Source organism: Heloderma suspectum, chromosome 2 (genome assembly GCF_057233095.1).
Source record: "Heloderma suspectum isolate Gila_16-S chromosome 2, 16-S_ref, whole genome shotgun sequence".
NCBI lineage: Eukaryota > Metazoa > Chordata > Lepidosauria > Squamata > Helodermatidae > Heloderma > Heloderma suspectum.
The window spans coordinates 56,403,135-56,421,411 of record NC_139459.1 but is presented as its reverse complement, the minus strand read 5'-3'; positions in this window follow the sequence as shown (position 1 = coordinate 56,421,411).

Here is an 18,277-nt window from a genome sequence, read left to right as displayed (position 1 = left end):
TTAAGGAGAGAAAGACAGATAGTTGCACAATGCCTTTTGATTAGTAGCACTGGAAATATAGGTGGTTACTTTTATAAATAGAAGTTAATACCTACACCAGACTTCCCCAACCAGGTGCCTCATGGCAATGGCAGACCAACACATCTGGAGGTCACTAGGTTGGGGAAGACTGGTCTAGGTATTATTTCTAGCTATGTCAACTGTGTCAGTTCTTGACAAGGCCAGCATTAAGGGTAGGCATGGTTGGGCACCTGCTGAGGGCCTACATCGCAGCAGGGTCTCATTGGGAAGACTCTCCTTGACTTGCTTCTCCTCTTCAACACTGCACTTCAACCCTGTTCACCTGCTTCTCGCTCTGGCCCAGACAATGGTGGTGGTGAGAAAGGGAGCAGTAGATGCCACTGCTGACTTGCTCACTGGGTCTCTGCATATCAAACAAGCAAGTCAGGATGAGAAAGAGGATGAGGAGAAGTAAGAGTTGGTGACAATGGTGGCGAGAAGGTAGCCGTACCAAGGGAGAGTGCTTACTGAGGGAGTCTTCTTGCCCAAGAGTCCTCAAAAACTGAGAGCTGACCCTGCTTGATGCCTCACCTGGGCCTCCACTACCAACTTCCTGGCATTGCCACCATCTTCAGTCATAATTTGGCCATCCCAGTGGCGTGGGTGCTGCAGGTCCTGGCACCAGCCAGCCAGCCAGCCACCCCCTTCTAGGTGGCCTTACCCAGCAGCAGTGCTGGTGCTGCAATGGGCTGGGATCCAAAAGGCTGCTCAGCTCTGATCATAGGGTGGCCCTGTGGCCTCTTTTACAGATGATAGTCCTCTATTTGAAGGTGTCCGCTATCTGAAGGATTGTCCTGTCCAATTCCACTTTAAAGATGAAAAAAAACCCCATAAGAACAGGAGGGGCCTTGAAGTTGGCCATCAACATTTAGCATCCAGACAGCAGATTAAAGAGGCAGGCACACAGGTCATTTGGTCACAGTCTTCCACACTATGGTGAGGTATACTGTATTTCTATTTAAATTATCATAATGTTTTCTAAATTTGGATCCCTATGTATACATTAGCATATAGACATTTTCTGTAAATGTGTGTCCTGTTTTGCCCTCTTTCTTGGTGATGCATTTCCTCTTTTTTGGCAGTTCATAAGTGGCCGCCCTACGCAAGATTCTTTTATGCATTCTTTTGTCTCCCATTTCCTCTGTTTGATATGCCTGAGATTCTCAGTGATCTTAAAAAGTCTAGTATTTATTGGCTGAGCAGGAAAATGTTAGAAGGCTTCAGTAGTGCCTCTTCTAGAATCATCACCAGTAGTTTTCTTAGCACTAACCATTAATTGTTTTCTTTGGACGTGCCATCTTCTGGTCAGATTCTATAGTAATATATATGAATTTTACAATGTAATTGTGGATTTGTCTATTTTCCTGCATCTTCCTGATCAGTCCACCTATTACAGAATTTATTTATTAGACATATGCCAAGCATGTTGCTTTGTTCCATTTATGTACATCATCCTGAGAGCTTCGACTATAGGGGTGACTCATACAGTGAATAAATGGAACTAATAAAATGATAACTGTGGGTAGAGAGAGACACATTTTGACTGGCATTTGGTAAATTTCTTCTGATATCATGAGGGGCCAGACAAAATGTTCTTCTAATAACACATAGTTGAGCTATATGTGATAGGTGTGGGGGTTCTGGGTTTCCCCCACATAGTTTTCTTTATACCAGTGTGTGTAGTTTTCTTTATACCAGTATGTGTGCGCATAGTCCCAATTTGGATCAGGACCATGGTGCTCTGGGACGGGGCTAAACCGTCCCCCACCTGACTTCATCCCAAAATTGTTTTCTGTTTAAACACTTAGCTGTGATTCTACAACCAATATTATAATGTGTGTGTTCACACTGTGAGGTACGTTTTAGAGGCATTCTTGGTGATAAATTGTTTGCTCGTTTATGGATACTTGGTGGTATGACTTACAAAAGCAAACAATTTTGCCAAAATGTGCTTTGGAAAAAATAAAACCAAAGGCATGTGGACTACAAATTGCTAATTGGTTCAGTGAACTGTACATACTTAGAGAGAACTATTAAAAAAAAAAAGGTAAAGAGATCATCCTATCAGTCAATAGAGCTCAGAAGGTAACTGGTTTTTCTATAAGTTCAAGGCAAAATGCGACCTATAAAGCCAGAAACTGGGATTATATTACTTTATTAAAGTTAAATAACTCCCCATAAATCATCTTTTGTGTAATGTTGGAGGGCTAATTTTTGTCTTACTGCTATCATAAGCTAGGGTTCATTTAACAAAATAATAAAACACAAACCCTATATCCATCCTAGAGCATGGTACTTTCTCATTTACCTGCTGATGGATTAAAAAAGCACTGCAGCAGATGGAAGTTTTAATCTACTAATTATAGTGACTGATGTGATGGGATCTCTGCTGACGTGCACAAACTAACAATATTCCCCACACCACCTTTAAGACACTCTCCTACTAATGAGAGATAATGAAGACTTTACTAACAAACAGATCTTACTTTATCTTCTCCCTTTGGATAACACAGACTCTTCAGGCATTCAGCCATGTAGAAATGAAAGTGTGGAGGGGGAAGCAGAAATATTTCCACTGGCTCCACCCCTATGCCCCAAGTGTCCCTCCAAAAACCCTGATCAGAGCCTACACAGGCTGTGTATGAGTCAGCCTTCCCAACCTGGTGCCCTCTAACTGTGCTGGACTACAACTCCTATGCTGACTGGGAATGATGGGAGTTGCAGTCTAACACATTGCTGCTGCTGCCGCTGGGCCTGCTGCTGCCGCCGCTGCCACCACCACCAGGCCTTCCTTGTGGACTTCTGCCTGGCAGACCGCCAGTCCCTGCAGGACCAGGCCCCCAGGTACCAAGCCAGCTGTGCTGCTCCACCTGCCCCTCCCTGGAGGGGCTACATAAGCTGGCTGGCTGAGGTGGCCTGGGAGAGCCAGGGCCTGCAGGAGAAGCCACCACCACCACCACCGGGGAAGAGGCGTGCTTGCCGCCGTCGGGCCTGCTGCTGCCGCCGTCGCCGCTACCACCGCCACCAGGCCTTCCCTGTGGACTCCTGCCTGGCATTTTTAAGGGGATTTTAATTGTTTTGTTTGTTTGTTTTATTTTGTTGGGGGGGATTTTGTTGTGTTTTTAGGGGTGGGTAACCTGCCTGATAGGCGGGAGCGAGGGGGCATGTATCCACCTGATGGAGGCAGTGGGGGGAGTGTTGGGGGCCAGAACATACCGAGGCTGGGCGGCAGGCGCTGGCGGAGCGCTAGGGGCAGGCCATGCCAGGTAAGGGGAACAAGGGAGAGATGTGTAGTATCTGTCCCCTGCTCCGGGCCTGTCCAGAGCCAAAGGATGGCTGGGGGAGGCATGACCCCATCTTCTGGCCTTCGTTTGCTGCTCTGCAAAGCCAGGTCTGTTACCCAGAAAACCTCCCTCATCCATGACATGTTCCTGGATGAGGGTGCAGACCTGGCATGTATTACGGAGACCTGGCTGGCCGAGGCTGCTGCTCCAACCCTTGCAGCCATGTGTCCAGCTGGATTTTCGTATGCACAGCAGCCGAGGGCTGGGGATCGGGGAGGGGGAGTGGCTGTTATCTACCGAGAGTCCTTGGTCTTCACCAGACCCCCTCTCCGGGAGACCAAGGTTGTTGAGTGCATGTACTGGAGGTTGGGCCCGAAGGGCAGTCTGGGGATTCTGCTCGTGTACCGTCCACCCTGCTGCACGACTGACTCCCTGGCCGAGGTGCTTGAGGTGGTCTCTGATGTGCGTGTACAGTCCCCTAACTTACTGGTGTTGGGAGACTTCAACGTACATTCGGAGGCCATCCTCACAGGAGCACCTCGGGACTTCATGGAGACCATGGCCTCCTGGGAGCTGCACCATATTCTAACTGGGCCCACCCATGTAGCCGGTCATGCACTAGACCTTGTGTTTGTTTCTGGAGAAGCGGGGAGTGATCTGGAAGTCGGGGGTATATCCACCACCCCCTTGTCACGGTCAGATCACTATCTGGTGATGTTGGACTTCTCAGTTCCACAACCCCTCCGCAGGGGTGGAGGACCCATTAAAATGGTCCGCCCCAGGCGTCTTCTGGATCCAAATGGATTCCTGAATGCGCTTGGGGATTCTCTGGGGCATGCCAATGGCCACTCGGTCGAGACCCTGGTGGGTGGCTGGAATGCCGCAATTACTGGGGCATTAGATCGGGTGGCTCCGAAACGCCCTCTCCCCCTGAACAGGGCTCGGACTGCACCATGGTTCAATCCGCGGTTAGGAGCTCTGAAACAGGAGGTGAGACGGCTAGAGCGCCGGTGGCGGAAGTCTCGCTCCAAAGACGATCAGACATGGGCTAGAGCTATATCTTCAGCCTATCACGTGGCGGTGAAGGCAGCAAAAAAGGAATATTATGCTGCCTCCATCGCGTCTGCAGAGTGCTGCCCCAGGAGGCTGTTCCAAGTGGTCCAGAGCCTGGTCGGTCCTGTGGCTCCGGAACCACTGGAGCATTCTAAGGCCTCCTGTGAGGCTTTGGCAAGGCACTTTGCAGATAAAATTGATCAGATTAGGTGTGTTACTCTGCACACTGTGGATACAGTTAGTGAGCAAGAGGCGGCCTGTGGCAAACCGGTTTTGTGGGATCAGTTCCAGCTTCTTCCTCCTGATGAAGTGGACAAGGTGCTTTCATCTGTAAGGCCGACCACCTACTTACTTGATCTTTGCCCATCTTGGCTCATTATGAGCTGTAGAGAGAGACTGGGTGAGGGGATCAAGGCGGTGGTGAACGCCTCCCTTGAGGAGGGAGTGATGCCATCAGCCCTCAAGGAGGCAGTGATAAGACCGCTCTTAAAGAAGCCCTCCTTGGATCCTCAAGTTCTGAACAACTTTCGCCCAGTCTCAAATCTGCCATTTTTGGGCAAGGTGATTGAGCGGGTGGTGGCGGTGCAGTTGAAGGCACACTTGGAAGAAACTGATTATCTAGACCGATTTCAGTCGGGCTTCAGGCCTGGGCATGGGACAGAAACGGCCTTGGTCGCCTTGGTGGATGATATGAGGAGGGCTCGGGATAGGGGTGAATGCTCCTTCCTTGTTCTCCTTGACCTCTCAGCAGCTTTTGATACCGTTGACCACGGTATCCTCCTGGACCGCCTGGAGGGGTTGGGCATTGGAGACACTGTATTGCGGTGGTTCCGGTCCTTCCTCTCCGGCAGGTACCAGAGGGTAGCACTGGGAGAGGAGGTTTCGGACCCGTGGCCACTTACTTGTGGGGTGCCACAGGGTTCCATCCTCTCCCCAATGCTATTTAACATCTATGTGAAGCCACTGGGGGCTATCATCAGGAGGTTTGGGGTGCAGTGTCATCAATATGCGGATGACATGCAGCTCTACCTCTCATTCAAATCTTCACCAAGGTTGGCCGTAGAATCCCTGTCCAAATGTCTGGAGACGGTGAATGGCTGGATGGGGAGGAATAAGCTGAAGCTGGACCCTGACAAGACCGAGGTACTTTTGGTGGGAGACAAGAGGAGGCTGGGGGATGTTGACCTGGTGTTGAATGGGGTACGGCTACCCTTGAAAGACCAGGTCCGCAGCCTGGGGGTCATTTTGGACTCCCAGCTGTCCATGGAGGCTCAGGTGTCAGCTGTGAGCCAGACAGCGCTGTATCAACTCCATCCGATACAGCGGCTGCGCCCCTTCCTTCCCGACCATCTGCTCCCATCGGTAGTACATGCCCTGGTCTCCTCTCGTTTAGACTACTGTAATGCGCTCTACGTGGGGTTACCCTTGAAGACGGTTCGGAAGCTGCAGCTGGTACAGAACGCGGCGGCTCGCCTGATTAAAGGCAGCCGCCGGCGAGATCACATCACTCCAGTGCTGAAGGAGTTGCACTGGTTACCAGTTGTTTTCCGGGCCAAATTCAAGGTGTTGGTTTTGACCTTTAAAACCCTATATGGTTCCGGCCCAGCCTATCTTAAGGAGCGCCTCCAGCAGCACCAGACAGGCCGCTTAACAAGATCAGCCTCGGATGGCCTTCTCTCTGTCCCATCAGCCAGGACAGCTAGACTGGTGGGGACGAGGGAGAGGGCCTTCTCTGTGGTGGCCCCCACTCTGTGGAACTCCCTCCCTAGGGAACTCTGTCATGCCCCCTCTTTAATGAGCTTCCGTCGTGCATTAAAAACATGGTTGTTCAGGCAGGCATTTGGGGTGGGTTAGGGTATTTAAAAAAAAAAAATTATGGTAAAATTTTATTGTTTTAAATTGTTTTATGGTGGGTTTGTACATCGCCCAGAGTGGCTGGGTGACCAGTCAGATGGGCGATTAATAAATTTAATAAATAAATAAATAAATAAACACATCTGGAGGACACCAGATTGGGAAAGGCTGGTATGAGTGATCTGGGAGACAAACCCTGTGCAGCAGTTTTTACGGTGCTACAGTGGGCTGTAGAGGGATTGTGAAAATAGCCTTTCCCTTTTTTCATTCATGGAAGCTTCCACTGGATCCAAGAGTCTTCCAGGAATGGAAGGATATGCCATCTTTGATGTACAGAGCAACACCATCCCTGTATGCTCTTCCCTTTCCTTCCTATTGAGTTTGTATCCAGAGATAACCAAATCCCACCGGTTCTCTCTTCTTGGCCAGCTTTCTCTTATGCCCATATTCATGTTTTCCTTTAAAACCAAGCACTCAAACTCTCTTCAGTTACATCCATTTATTAATTTGCAATTAAAGCAAAGTGCTGCAGAATTACATTAAAACCCTTGCCTTGTTCATTTGATATGCAGAAGTGCTGGACTGAGGCATTTAATTATTATTATTGTTGTTGTTGTTGTTGTTGTTGTTGTTGTTGTGTTTCTATCCCACCTTTTTTTCCTCTTGCAAGGAGCCCAAGGCAGTTTACATTATCCTCCTCCTCCTGTCCATTTTATCCTCACAACAACAACAATCCTGTGAGGTAGGCTGGGTTGAGAGTCTATGATGGGCCCAAAGTCACCCAGTGAGCTTCCATGGCCAAGTGGAGACTAGGACCCAGATCTCCTTGCTCTCAATATAATTTATATCCTGATTTTCAGTCCCAAAGGACTCCCAGAACAGCTTGCAAGACACTTTACAGAAACAGTAAGCAATAAGAATCAATCAAACAGTACTGTGAAGAAACTGAGGTAAAACAGGCAAAAGGTTAACTGATATGTTTTGTATAATTGACTGAAGGACTGTAGAGGTTAACAGTACAAGAGAAAAATGTATGTCTTTTACTTAACCCTTGTGCCTGAGGAAAGATGCATTATACTTATGGTGTGCTGGTGGAGTGACAGTTACTGTTACCATTAAGAGGTGAATGTGAGGCCAGGTTTCTATCTCATATATGGGAAGGTAGAATTGAAATTAATACCTTCTGAATGGAGAATAACTGAACATTCTAAAGATGCCCATCAGTCCTAAGTCTGAACAGAGGTGGTGTGATGGGATGTTGGCCATACCAAAGCTGATTGGCTGGAGGGTTCTGAGTGGAGCAAATATAAGGAGCTGTTGAGAGGCATCTAGGGGAGAGTTTCCCTGGGGAGAGTCTGCTGGGAAGAGTCTGTCAGGAAGTGACAAGTACAATGATGAGGGAAAAAAAGAAGTAGAGTAGCCAGAAAGTCTCAGAATTAAAAGAGAGTTAAAAACTAAAGATGTTAGTTTTTAAGCCTGGGCAAATTAAAAAAAAAAGCGTGGGCAAATTATAGGGATGTACGAAAGCCTTACCTGGCTCCATTCCGGGGAATCTGCGGTGGGGGGGAGGCGCTCCGTCCCTCCCACCAGAATCCTCCCCAGCTGGCTCTGCTCTGTGGCGACTCTGTGGAGCTGCCAGCCGGGGCCAGAATTCTGGCCGCTGCCGGGCTGCAGCGGCCGCTACGCCGGCCGCCATTTGTGTGGCTGCCAAGCCTTGATAGGCTATGTAACTATTTAAGTAGCCTATCATGAAGAAAGGCAACCACGCAAATGGCAGCTGCTACGACAGCCACCATTTGCGGCTGCAGCAGCCTGGCAGCGGCTGGGAGACCAGCTGGAGCCGCCGCCGTATCCGCCGCCACTGCCGTATCCGCCACCAGGTATGCTCCGTCCCAGGGGGATTCCATGGGGTGGCGGGGGGGGAGGCTGTTCCGTCATGGATTCCGGGGGGGCCGGATTCTAAAGAATCTGGCCTCACTGGAGTCCATGGCGGAATTCTCTGACGTCACATCCCTAGCAAATTGAAAGCTCTTTACTTGGTGCTGAAAAGGTAGCCTTTGTAGATTATCTTATTATTTGGGCAGGTTCATATTGGGATAGGTGGTCCTTAAGTTTCCTGGAACCATTTTAAAGTTGTTTTAGGTTTTAAACAGTACGTTGTAATATAAATAAACACTGAAAATTCTTTTTCCAAGAGTGTTTATGAAGTTTGAGAACAAATAAGACCAGAAAATCAGCTTCTAGGTGCCTCTTGCTGCAGCAACCCCCCGCCCCAATTTATGTTGCTTTGTAGGTTCATAGCCTTTGTTGCAGTGGAATAAATATTAACCATTTGAAAAATGGGGAAGTGGGGGTGGGGGAGAGAAATCATGGAGCAATTTGCATGGTAATTTTCACAGGAAGTTAGGAACCAGTCAAGCTTGCATGCATGACCTTCCTCATTTTGACACGAGTGTCATTTTCTCTCCTGGGTTTTGGAGCTCTTTTGGAGTAGATTGTCCTTTAATAATAGCGTGTGCACTGTAGCTTTAAATTGCCTCTTACGCAGAATTCCAGGAACGAAAATAAAGAACCAAAGTAGGGAGGGAGGAGTGCTTTTCACTAGGTGGTTGCAAACTATATGTCTCCCTGCAGGGTACACATAAAAGGCATCTTATTAAATCACATCATAAATGACCCATGTAGAGTCGTTTACTTTACAACAGCATCAGACCAAATAAATCAAAGAGAAACAAGGCAATAATTGTTCCTCCATTCATATTACCAAAAATATAGAAGTAATGAAAGAAACACATGATTAAAAAGAGCATTATTTGATTAACAGAGGATTATGTCCGTGTGTGCGCGTGCACGCTTTTGGAAAATAAATTTTCCCTTTCAGCAATCATATGGTTGCTGTCTGGGAGCCCAAGATAAACATGGAAAGACTCCAGAACAGGAGGACTGAGGGGTTTTTTTTTAGTGTAAAGGCAGCCCACTTCAGCAAAGGAGAGTGTTACCTTGTCGTGGTGCTGGAGCTTGAGCACCTCAATGACATCATGAGCTAAACAGTGAAGGGACACCCAAGATGGGAAGGTCATGGCAGAGAGGTCAGACTAAATACGATCCCTGGGGAAGGAAACGGCAACCCACCCCAGTATTCTTGCCATGAAAACTAAATGGATCAGTACAACCAGAGATATGCTGGTATACCATTGGAAGATGGGACTCCCAGGTCAGAAGATGGTCAAAATGCTACTGGGGAGGAACAGAGGATAAGTTCAACTAGCCCCAGATGTGATGACACAGCTAGCTCAAAGCTGAAAGGATGGCTAGCAGCTGATGGTGCTGGTGGTGAACGACGAATCCGATGTTCTAAAGATCAACACACCACAGGAACCTGGAATGTAAGATCTATGAGACAGGGCAAATTGGATGTGGTTATTGGGGAGATGTCAAGATTAAATATAGACATTTTGTGTGTCAGTGAACTGAAATGGACTGGAATGGGCCACTTCACATCAGATGACCACCAGATCTACTCCTGTGGACAAGAGGACCACAGAAGAAATGGAGTAGCCTTCATAATTAATAATAAAGTGGTTAAAGCAGTGCTTGGATACAATCCAAAAAATGACAGAATTATCTCAATTCGAATTCAGGGTAAGCCATTTAACATCACAGTGATCCAAATATACGCCCCAATCACAGATGCTGAAGAAGCAGAAGCAGGTCAGTTCTATGAGGATCTGCAGCATCTACTGGATAGTATGCCAAAAAAAGATGTTATTTTCATTACAGGAGACTGGAATGCTAAGGTGGGTAGTCAAACGACACCTGGAATTACAGGCAAGCATGGTCCGGAAGAACAAAATGAAACAGGTCATAGGCTGATAGAATTTTGCCAAGACAACTCACTGTGCATAACAAACACTCTCTTCCAACAACCTAAGAGACGACTTTATACATGGACTTCACCAGATGGTCGACACTGAAATCAGATTGACTACATCCTTTGTAGCCAAAGGTGGCAGACATCTATGCGGTTGGTAAAAACAAGACCTGGAGCTGACTGTAGTTCAGATCACGAACTTCTTATTGCACAATTTAGAATCAGACTAAAGAGAATAGGGAAGACCCATAGATCAGTTAGATATGAGCTCACTAATATTCCTCATGAATATGCAGTGGAGGTGAAGAATAGATTTAAGGGACTAGATTTAGTAGATAGGGTCCCGGAAGAACTATGGACAGAAGTTCGCAACATTGTTCAGGAGGCAGCAACAAAAAACGTCCCAAAGAAAAAGAAAACCAAGAAGGCAAGATGGCTGTCTGCTGAGACACTGGAAGCAGCCCAAGAAAGAAGGAAAGCAAAAGGCAACAGTGATAGGGGGAGATATGCCCAATTCAATGCAAAATTCCAGAGGTTAGCCAGAAGAGATAAGGAATTATTTTTAAACAAGCAATGCGCAGAAGCGGAAAAAGATAATAGAATAGGAAGGACAAGAGACCTCTTCCAGAAAATTAGAAACTTCAGAGGTAAATTCCAGGCAAAAATGGGTATGATCAAAAACAAAGATGGCAAGGACCTAACAGAAGCAGAAGAGATCGAGAAAAGGTGGCAACAATATACAGAAGATCTGTATAGGAAGGATAATAATATCAGGGATAGATCTGACGGTGTGGTCAGTGAGCTAGAGCCAGACATCCTGAAGAGTGAGGTTGAATGGGCTTTAAGAAGCATTGCTAATAACAAGGCAGCAGGAGAGGACGGTATCCCAGCTGAACTGTTTAAAATCTTGCAAGATGATGCTGTCAAGGTGATGCATGCCATAGGCCAGCAAATTTGGAAAACACAAGAATGGCCACCAGATTGGAAAAAATCAACTTATATCCCCATACCAAAAAAGGGAAGCACCAAAGAATGTTCAAACTATTGAACAGTGGCACTTATTTCACATGCCAGTAAGGTAATGCTCAAGATCTTGCAAGGTAGACTCCAGCAATTCATGGAATGAGAATTGCCAGATGTACAAGCTGGGTTTAGAAAAGGCAGAGGAACTAGAGACCAAATTGCCAATATCCACTGGATAATGGAGAAAGCCAGGGAGTTTCAGAAAAACATCTATTTCTGTTTTATTGACTATTCTAAAGCCTTTGACTGTGTGGATCATCACAAATTGTGGCAAGTTCTTGGTGGGATGGGGATACCAAGTCATCTTGTCTGCCTCCTGAGGAATCTGTATAACGACCAAGTAGCAACGGTAAGGACAGACCACGGAACAACGGACTGGTTTAAGATTGGGAAAGGAGTACGGCAGGGTTGTATACTCTCACCCTAGCTACTCAACCTGTATGCAGAACACATCATGCGACGTATTGGGCTTGATGAAGCCAAGGCTGGAGTTAAAATCGCTGGGAGAAACATTAACAATCTCAGCTATGCAGATGATACCACTTTGATGGCTGAAAGTGAGGAGGAGCTGAGGAACCTGATGACGAAGGTGAAAGAAGAAAGTACAAAAGCTGGGTTGCAGTTAAACCTCAAAAAAACCAAGATTATGGCAACCAGCTTGATTGATAACTGGCAAATAGAGGGAGAAAACGTGGAGGCAGTGACAGACTTTGTCTTTCTTGGCCCAAAGATTACTGCAGACGCTGAGTGCAACCAGGAAATCAGAAGACGTTTACTTCTTGGGAGGAGAGCAATGACAAATCTTGATAAAATAGTGAAGAGCAGAGACATCACACTGACAACAAAGGTCCGCATAGTTAAAGCAATGGTATTCCCCGTAGTAACCTATGGCTGCGAGAGCTAGACCATAAGGAAAACTGAGCGAAGGAAGATAGATGCTTTTGAACTGTGGTGCTGGAGGAAAATTCTGAGAGTGCCTTGGACTGCAAGAAGATCAAACCAGTCCATACTCCAGGAAATAAAGCCAGACTGCTCACCTGAGGGAATGATCTTAAAGGCAAAACTGAAGTACTTTGGCCACATAATGAGAAGACAGGACACCCTGGAGAAGATGCTGATGCTAGGGAAAGTGGAAGGCAAAAGGAAGAGGGGCCGACCAAGGGCAAGATGGATGGATGATACTCTGGAGGTGACGGACTTGACCTTGGGGGAGCTGGGGGTGGCGACGGCTGACAGGAAGCTCTGGTGTGGGCTGGTCCATGAAGTCACAAAGAGTCGGAAGCAACTGACCGAATAAACAACAACAACAAAGGCAGCCCAAATGTGTATATATATTTTTTCTCCTGCAACATTTTGCTTATGATTATACTCCTGGAGAAGGGCACGAGATTATTCTGATGGTGTGCTGAGACTTGGCAAGCAGTGAAATGCTTTACTGCTTGCCAAACCCCTCAGAGGTTCAGACCAAAATTGCTGAGATAAGCTATCATCTCTTGAGCCTGGGGAAGGGCAGGGCTCACCAACCTCAGGAAAGCAGTGCTACATCTCACCACTTTCATAGCATCTCTGAAGCTTAACATGAGGTTGATGAGTTCCCCCACTTTTCTCTCAAGCCTGGATGGGTTCACCCTCCTTTCCTATCAAGCCTGGAGAACAGTGCCAGCTCCAGGTTTAGAGGATCTCTGGGCAAGACACTCTCAATGGGCCCCCTCCCTCAGTGAGTCTACCTTCTCACTGCCATTGTCACTAGCTTCTATTGCTCCTCATTTTCTTTCTCATCACTGCTACCACTTGCTTCCTTAACATGCAGAGAGCCAGTGAGGAGGTAGGCAATGGCACCTACTGCTCCTCCTTCTCACCACCACTGTTGTCTGGGCCAGAACAAGATGGAGGTGAAGAAGCAGGTTGCAATGATGAGGAGGAAGAGCAAGTCCAGGAGATTCTTCCCAGTGGGCCCCTGCTGGAGTCTAGGCCCTTGGAAAGGTGCCCAATCATGCCCATTCTTGACACCTGCTGGAGAATGATGGTGGGGGAACTCTCAGACCTTTCACTCAGCCTCGAAAGCAGTTGGACACCTTACTGCTTTCTTCGTCTCAACTTGAGATTTGAGAGATCTGTCCTACCCTTGTCCAGGCTCTAAAGTTCGGTTGTCTTGACTTTGTCAATGTCTAAGGGCTTAAAATTGAAGGCTAGTTCAGTGGATGACATTGGAATTAGGCCTGAAATGAAACTTAACTGGGGAATTGAAACAGAAACTTAAGTGGGGAAATGAAACTACTCATCTCAGGGTTACCCCTGCCCAATAGAAACTCCAGGCCTCTAAGCCTTCGCCCCTGTAGGCCTCAATCCTTCACAATATCTATAGCAAAACAAACAAACAAACCCTTTGTGGTCAACTTCCAGGCACATCAGAGATGATTGGGTAACCCATCATCATTTCCAGACATAGGCCCAATGCTTAGGGTGGGCACTTACACATTCCCCCTGTTAGATAAAAAAAGTCCTTGCTTTCGGTTTAGAAGAAAAGGATGCCAGGCAGGCAGCAGTGGATCCAACACTATTTTATTGAACGTTTTGCAAAACGGGTGCAGAGCAGTCTGGACCCCGAGACACGTGTGCAAAAGCCTTTTATACCGTATCACTTCTATTATTCTTGCCAGTAACCAATGAAACAGTCAGTACATCAGCTTACCAAGTCAATAGCCAATAAACAGTCAGTATCAGCTTACCAAGCCGTTAGTCATGAGCGTGTCATTATGGTTCTCCTTTTGGCTCCGCCCACATTTTTCCCGCCACTCGGGCTCCTACGTAACTGAGGCGCCAACGGTTATGGAGTCTCTTTTTTTCTAACAATTCCCTCCTTTAAGTCTTTACTCACGTCTTAAAGCGTTTAAAACGGAGCCTCTTTATTGGTACAATAAAGCAAGAGCATCTGTTTTGACAGAGTGGTTTCTATCAATTGCTGGGATAAGCCTCTAACACAGGGGATAATGCAACAACCAAATAATACCAGAACTCCTACTACCACTACAAGCGAGATAAGGATTGAGGCTGCTAGGTGTTTCCATTTTCCAAACCACTTTTCTAACCAGGCGGTCACGGGGTTGTTAATCCCCGAATTCTCGGCTAATTCTTCAGACAAGGCGTTGAGGCCCTGCAAAGCCCTTGTTACCGTGCCACCTGGGGCAGTGTTGTTAGGGATGAAGGTGCAACACCGTCCACCTAGCATGACACAACCCCCCCTTTTTCTGCTAACATCATGTCAAGAACACGCCGATTTTCCCAAGCCATTTGGCTGGTGGCATCTAGCTGCTCAGCCAATCCTTTTACAGCATCTCGGGTATAGTTTATAAACCTCTGTTGATTATAATAAATGTAATTGATCCAATCTACATTTTTGTTAATGGTCACCCACCAAAACAGGGTAGATTCAAATCCTGCAGCAATTTGATTTCTTCCTTTGAACTCATCTGGCACTCCCCTTGGTACTCCTATGGAGTCAATGTATATTTGATCATCAAAAGGGGTTACTGATCGTTTCTGCCGGGGTTGGCTAGTCTTCTCTGCTGGATGATATGTAATTGAAAAGGGGACTGCCAGCTGAACTAACCCACAAGCTCCGGACCAATTGGAGGGCAATACCTCATACAACTCTAGACCACCACAATACCACCAGAGATCAGCCCGTGGGACTGAAAGGGAATTATTCCTAAAGCGGGTGGAATTAACACATCTTATTTTACTCATCAGGTTCCCTATACGCCCCTCTGTGTCTGCAAGGTTTCGGTGTATGCATCCGATATGGTTTCTTCTTTGCAAGAAGATTGTGGAAGGTCTGACGCGATCCTTTAATTTGAGTGGGGGGTATAATTTATTGAGGGTTTGGCATTCCTCCTCTCCCCATGCATCAGGGTGTTGGAACAAACGGATCACGCAGGTGAGGAGGGAACGAGTGTCCCACCCCAGAGGAAAAGGCAGCACCTTTGCTACTGATCTTCCTGTGGCACAAACAAAACAGTCAGACTTATTTAAGGACTTGGCTGTATACTTTATCCACTCTAACCACACATTATCAGTTTCCTCTGTTATTGGGATTCCTAACCTGGTTCTCCAGGGACGCCTCTCTTTCTTGGGGATCTGTACCAGAAGTGGTTTGAGGGGTGTAGGTGTGACATTTCGGGGTTTTATCTTAAAGCTGTCAAACCCAAGTCCTTGAGGTATCACCATCCATGTTAATATTTCTTTGACTAACATTACCAACACCACCCACAATACTTGCTTCATATTACAAGTTCTTTTGTAATTCGAACCCGAGCTTTTCCCAGATGTTGTGACTTGTATATTACAGGTGATTGTTGCTCCTGGATGGCTTCTTCGCCTGTGTCCCTGGCAGCTTCCGGAGGGGTGCCAGGGAGCAAAGGACCGTTGCCCGTGTCCTTCTGTTCTTTCCAGGTGACAGAAGGAAGCAAGGGTCGCCTAAATGGCTTTATCTGGCTACAATGTGTCCATTTGCTAGAACCCACAAGCTTTACACACGAGTGGCTGGTTGGTCCCACCAAATAAGGCCCCTCCCACCTTTCCTTTAAAGCTTCTTTATTCCACTTTTTCAGCAACACCTCGTCTCCCATCTGGAAGAGATGGATAGGTGCATCTAACGGCAATCTCTGGAACGGAACGGAATAAGCTCGTAGCTGTGAAAGAACAGACTGTAGAGAAGTCAACTGATCCCTTACCATCTGATCACCCATCTCCCACTTGACTTCCTCCGTCCTTCCACAGTGTACCCAAGGCGGGAACCCAAACATCAGTTCGAAGGGGGACAATTTTATGTCCTTTCTTGGCATCCTTCAAAGCTTCGTTAAAGCTATTGGCAGAGCCTCAACCCAAGTGAGCTTCACCCCTCGTTGGAGTTTGGTTAAAGTCTCCTTGAGGCTCCGATTGATTCTTTCAACTTGTCCACTTGCCTAGGGCCTCCAGGGGCAATGTAAATGCCACTCTACTCCCAGAGCCTGTGCCAGTCCCCGTGTAATAACTGAGGTGAAGTGTGAGCCCTGATCGGACTCTATAACTTCGGGCAGGGAGAACCGGGGCACCACCTCCTGTAACAATTTAGCAACAACAGTTTTAGCTTGGCAGTTCCTACATGGAAACGCCTCTACCCACCCTGCCATTTGACACACTATTACAAGCAAATACCTGTAACCCCTACATGGTGGCATTTCAGCAAAATAAATCTGCACCCTCTGGAAAGGATAGTAGGCCCATGGTTGCCCTCCTTTTGGAGGAGGGGGTGCCCTGGGAGGGTTGGTTTTCTGGCAGACTTCACAGGTTGCGGCCAGTCGGTGGGCGCATACAGTTATGCCAGGGGAGACAAACAGCCTCTTGCAATAGTCAATCATGGCTGATGCTCCAGGGTGTCCAAGAGAATGGTGAACTTGTTCTAGAACAACCCTCTGCAGGGTCTGTGGAAGAAGCAGTCTTCCATCTGTCATCTGGATCCATCCATCGTCGCAGGGACTTATTCCGTGTTCTTGTGCCATCTGTAACTCAGCAGGGGAGTATGTGGGGTGCTCTTTTCTTTTGGGTAGAATGAGGAATGTTCCTTGGATTCCCTCTCTGGCTGCTCTTTTTGTGGCCTCATCTGCCTTCTGGTTTCCCTGTCTCAATTTTTCCTCTTTTTCTTTCCCATGGGCTCGGACGTGGACAACAGCCACTTGTGAGGGTAGCTGGAGGGCATCCAGAAGATCCACTATTAGGCCGCCATTAGCCACTGGAGATCCGTTTGCTGTAAGGAATCCCCTCTCTTTCCACAGTTGCCCATGAGCATGCACAACAGCGAAGGCATTTTTGCTATCGGTATAGATATTTACTCGCTTTCCCTTGCTGGCTTGCAGGGCTCTTGTCAGGGCTACCAGTTCAGCGGATTGGGCGGAGAAATGAGGAGGCAACCTTTCCTCGTGCACATTCTCGTCTAGAGTAATGACGGCCACTCCTGTGTAGCGCCTTCCATCCAGCATATAGCTAGACCCATCTACAAACAGGTCTCTGGCTCCCTCTATTGGTTCATCCTCAAGGTCCGGTCGGCCTTTGGTGTCTAGGTCTAATACTTCAAGGCAGTCATGATCTGGGAGTCCCGATCCGTTTGTGCCCAGTAATGTTGGCAGTAGTGTGGCGATATTAAAGCTAGAGCAAGCCTTAAAAGTGAGGTTTTCGTTTGTTAGTAAACCTATTTCATATCGGGAATGCCGGGTCGGGTTGAGAAATTTGCTTCCTCCTCCTGATCCCAAAAGTTGTGGCACCCCATGCGGCACCCAAACTTCAATGGGTCCTCCCATTGTCATTTTCTCGGCCTCGATACAGATCAGAGCTGTTGCCGCCACTGCTCTCAGGCAACTTGGCCATCCTCGTGCTACGACATCTAGGACCTTGGAATAATATCCCACTGGTCTCCAAGAGGGCCCTTTTCACTGGCAAAGCACTCCCGAAGCTATGCCCTTATTTTCATGCACATAAAGTCTAAATGGCCGGCTGGGATTTGATATGGCCAGTGCGGGTGGTGACACAAGAGCAGCTTTAAGACTGAGGAAAGACTTATTCATTTCCTTAGTCCATTTCCATTTATCCAGTCTATCTTTCTGCAGCGCCTCATACAGCGGCCGCACTGTCTCCCCATAGTTTGCTATCCATAGTCGGCAGAATCCGGTCAGCCCCAGGTAGGTCCTCAATTCGCGGGGGGACTTAGGGACAGGAGTGTCACGGATGACTTCGACTCTTTCTTGCCCTAGGCTCCGAGTCCCTTTAGTTAAGTGGTAGCCTAGGAATTTTACAGTTGGTTGGGCCAACTGTACTTTTTCTTTTGATACTTTATAACCCCCCCCCCCCGCAAGATGGTTGAGGAGGGAAACCGTCCCACTCAGGCACGCATTCTTGGCCTTGGCTGAAATCAAGAGGTTGTCACAGTACTGGAGGAGATGCACCTCTGAGTGCTGCTGGACCCAGGGTTCGAGATCCTTTTGGAGCTGCTGGCCAAAGACTACTGGTGAGAGATTCAGCCCCTGAGGGATTACTGTCCATGTTAATTGAACTTTTGACCCCCCCTCTGGGCTCTCCCATTCAAAGGCGAACAAAGGCC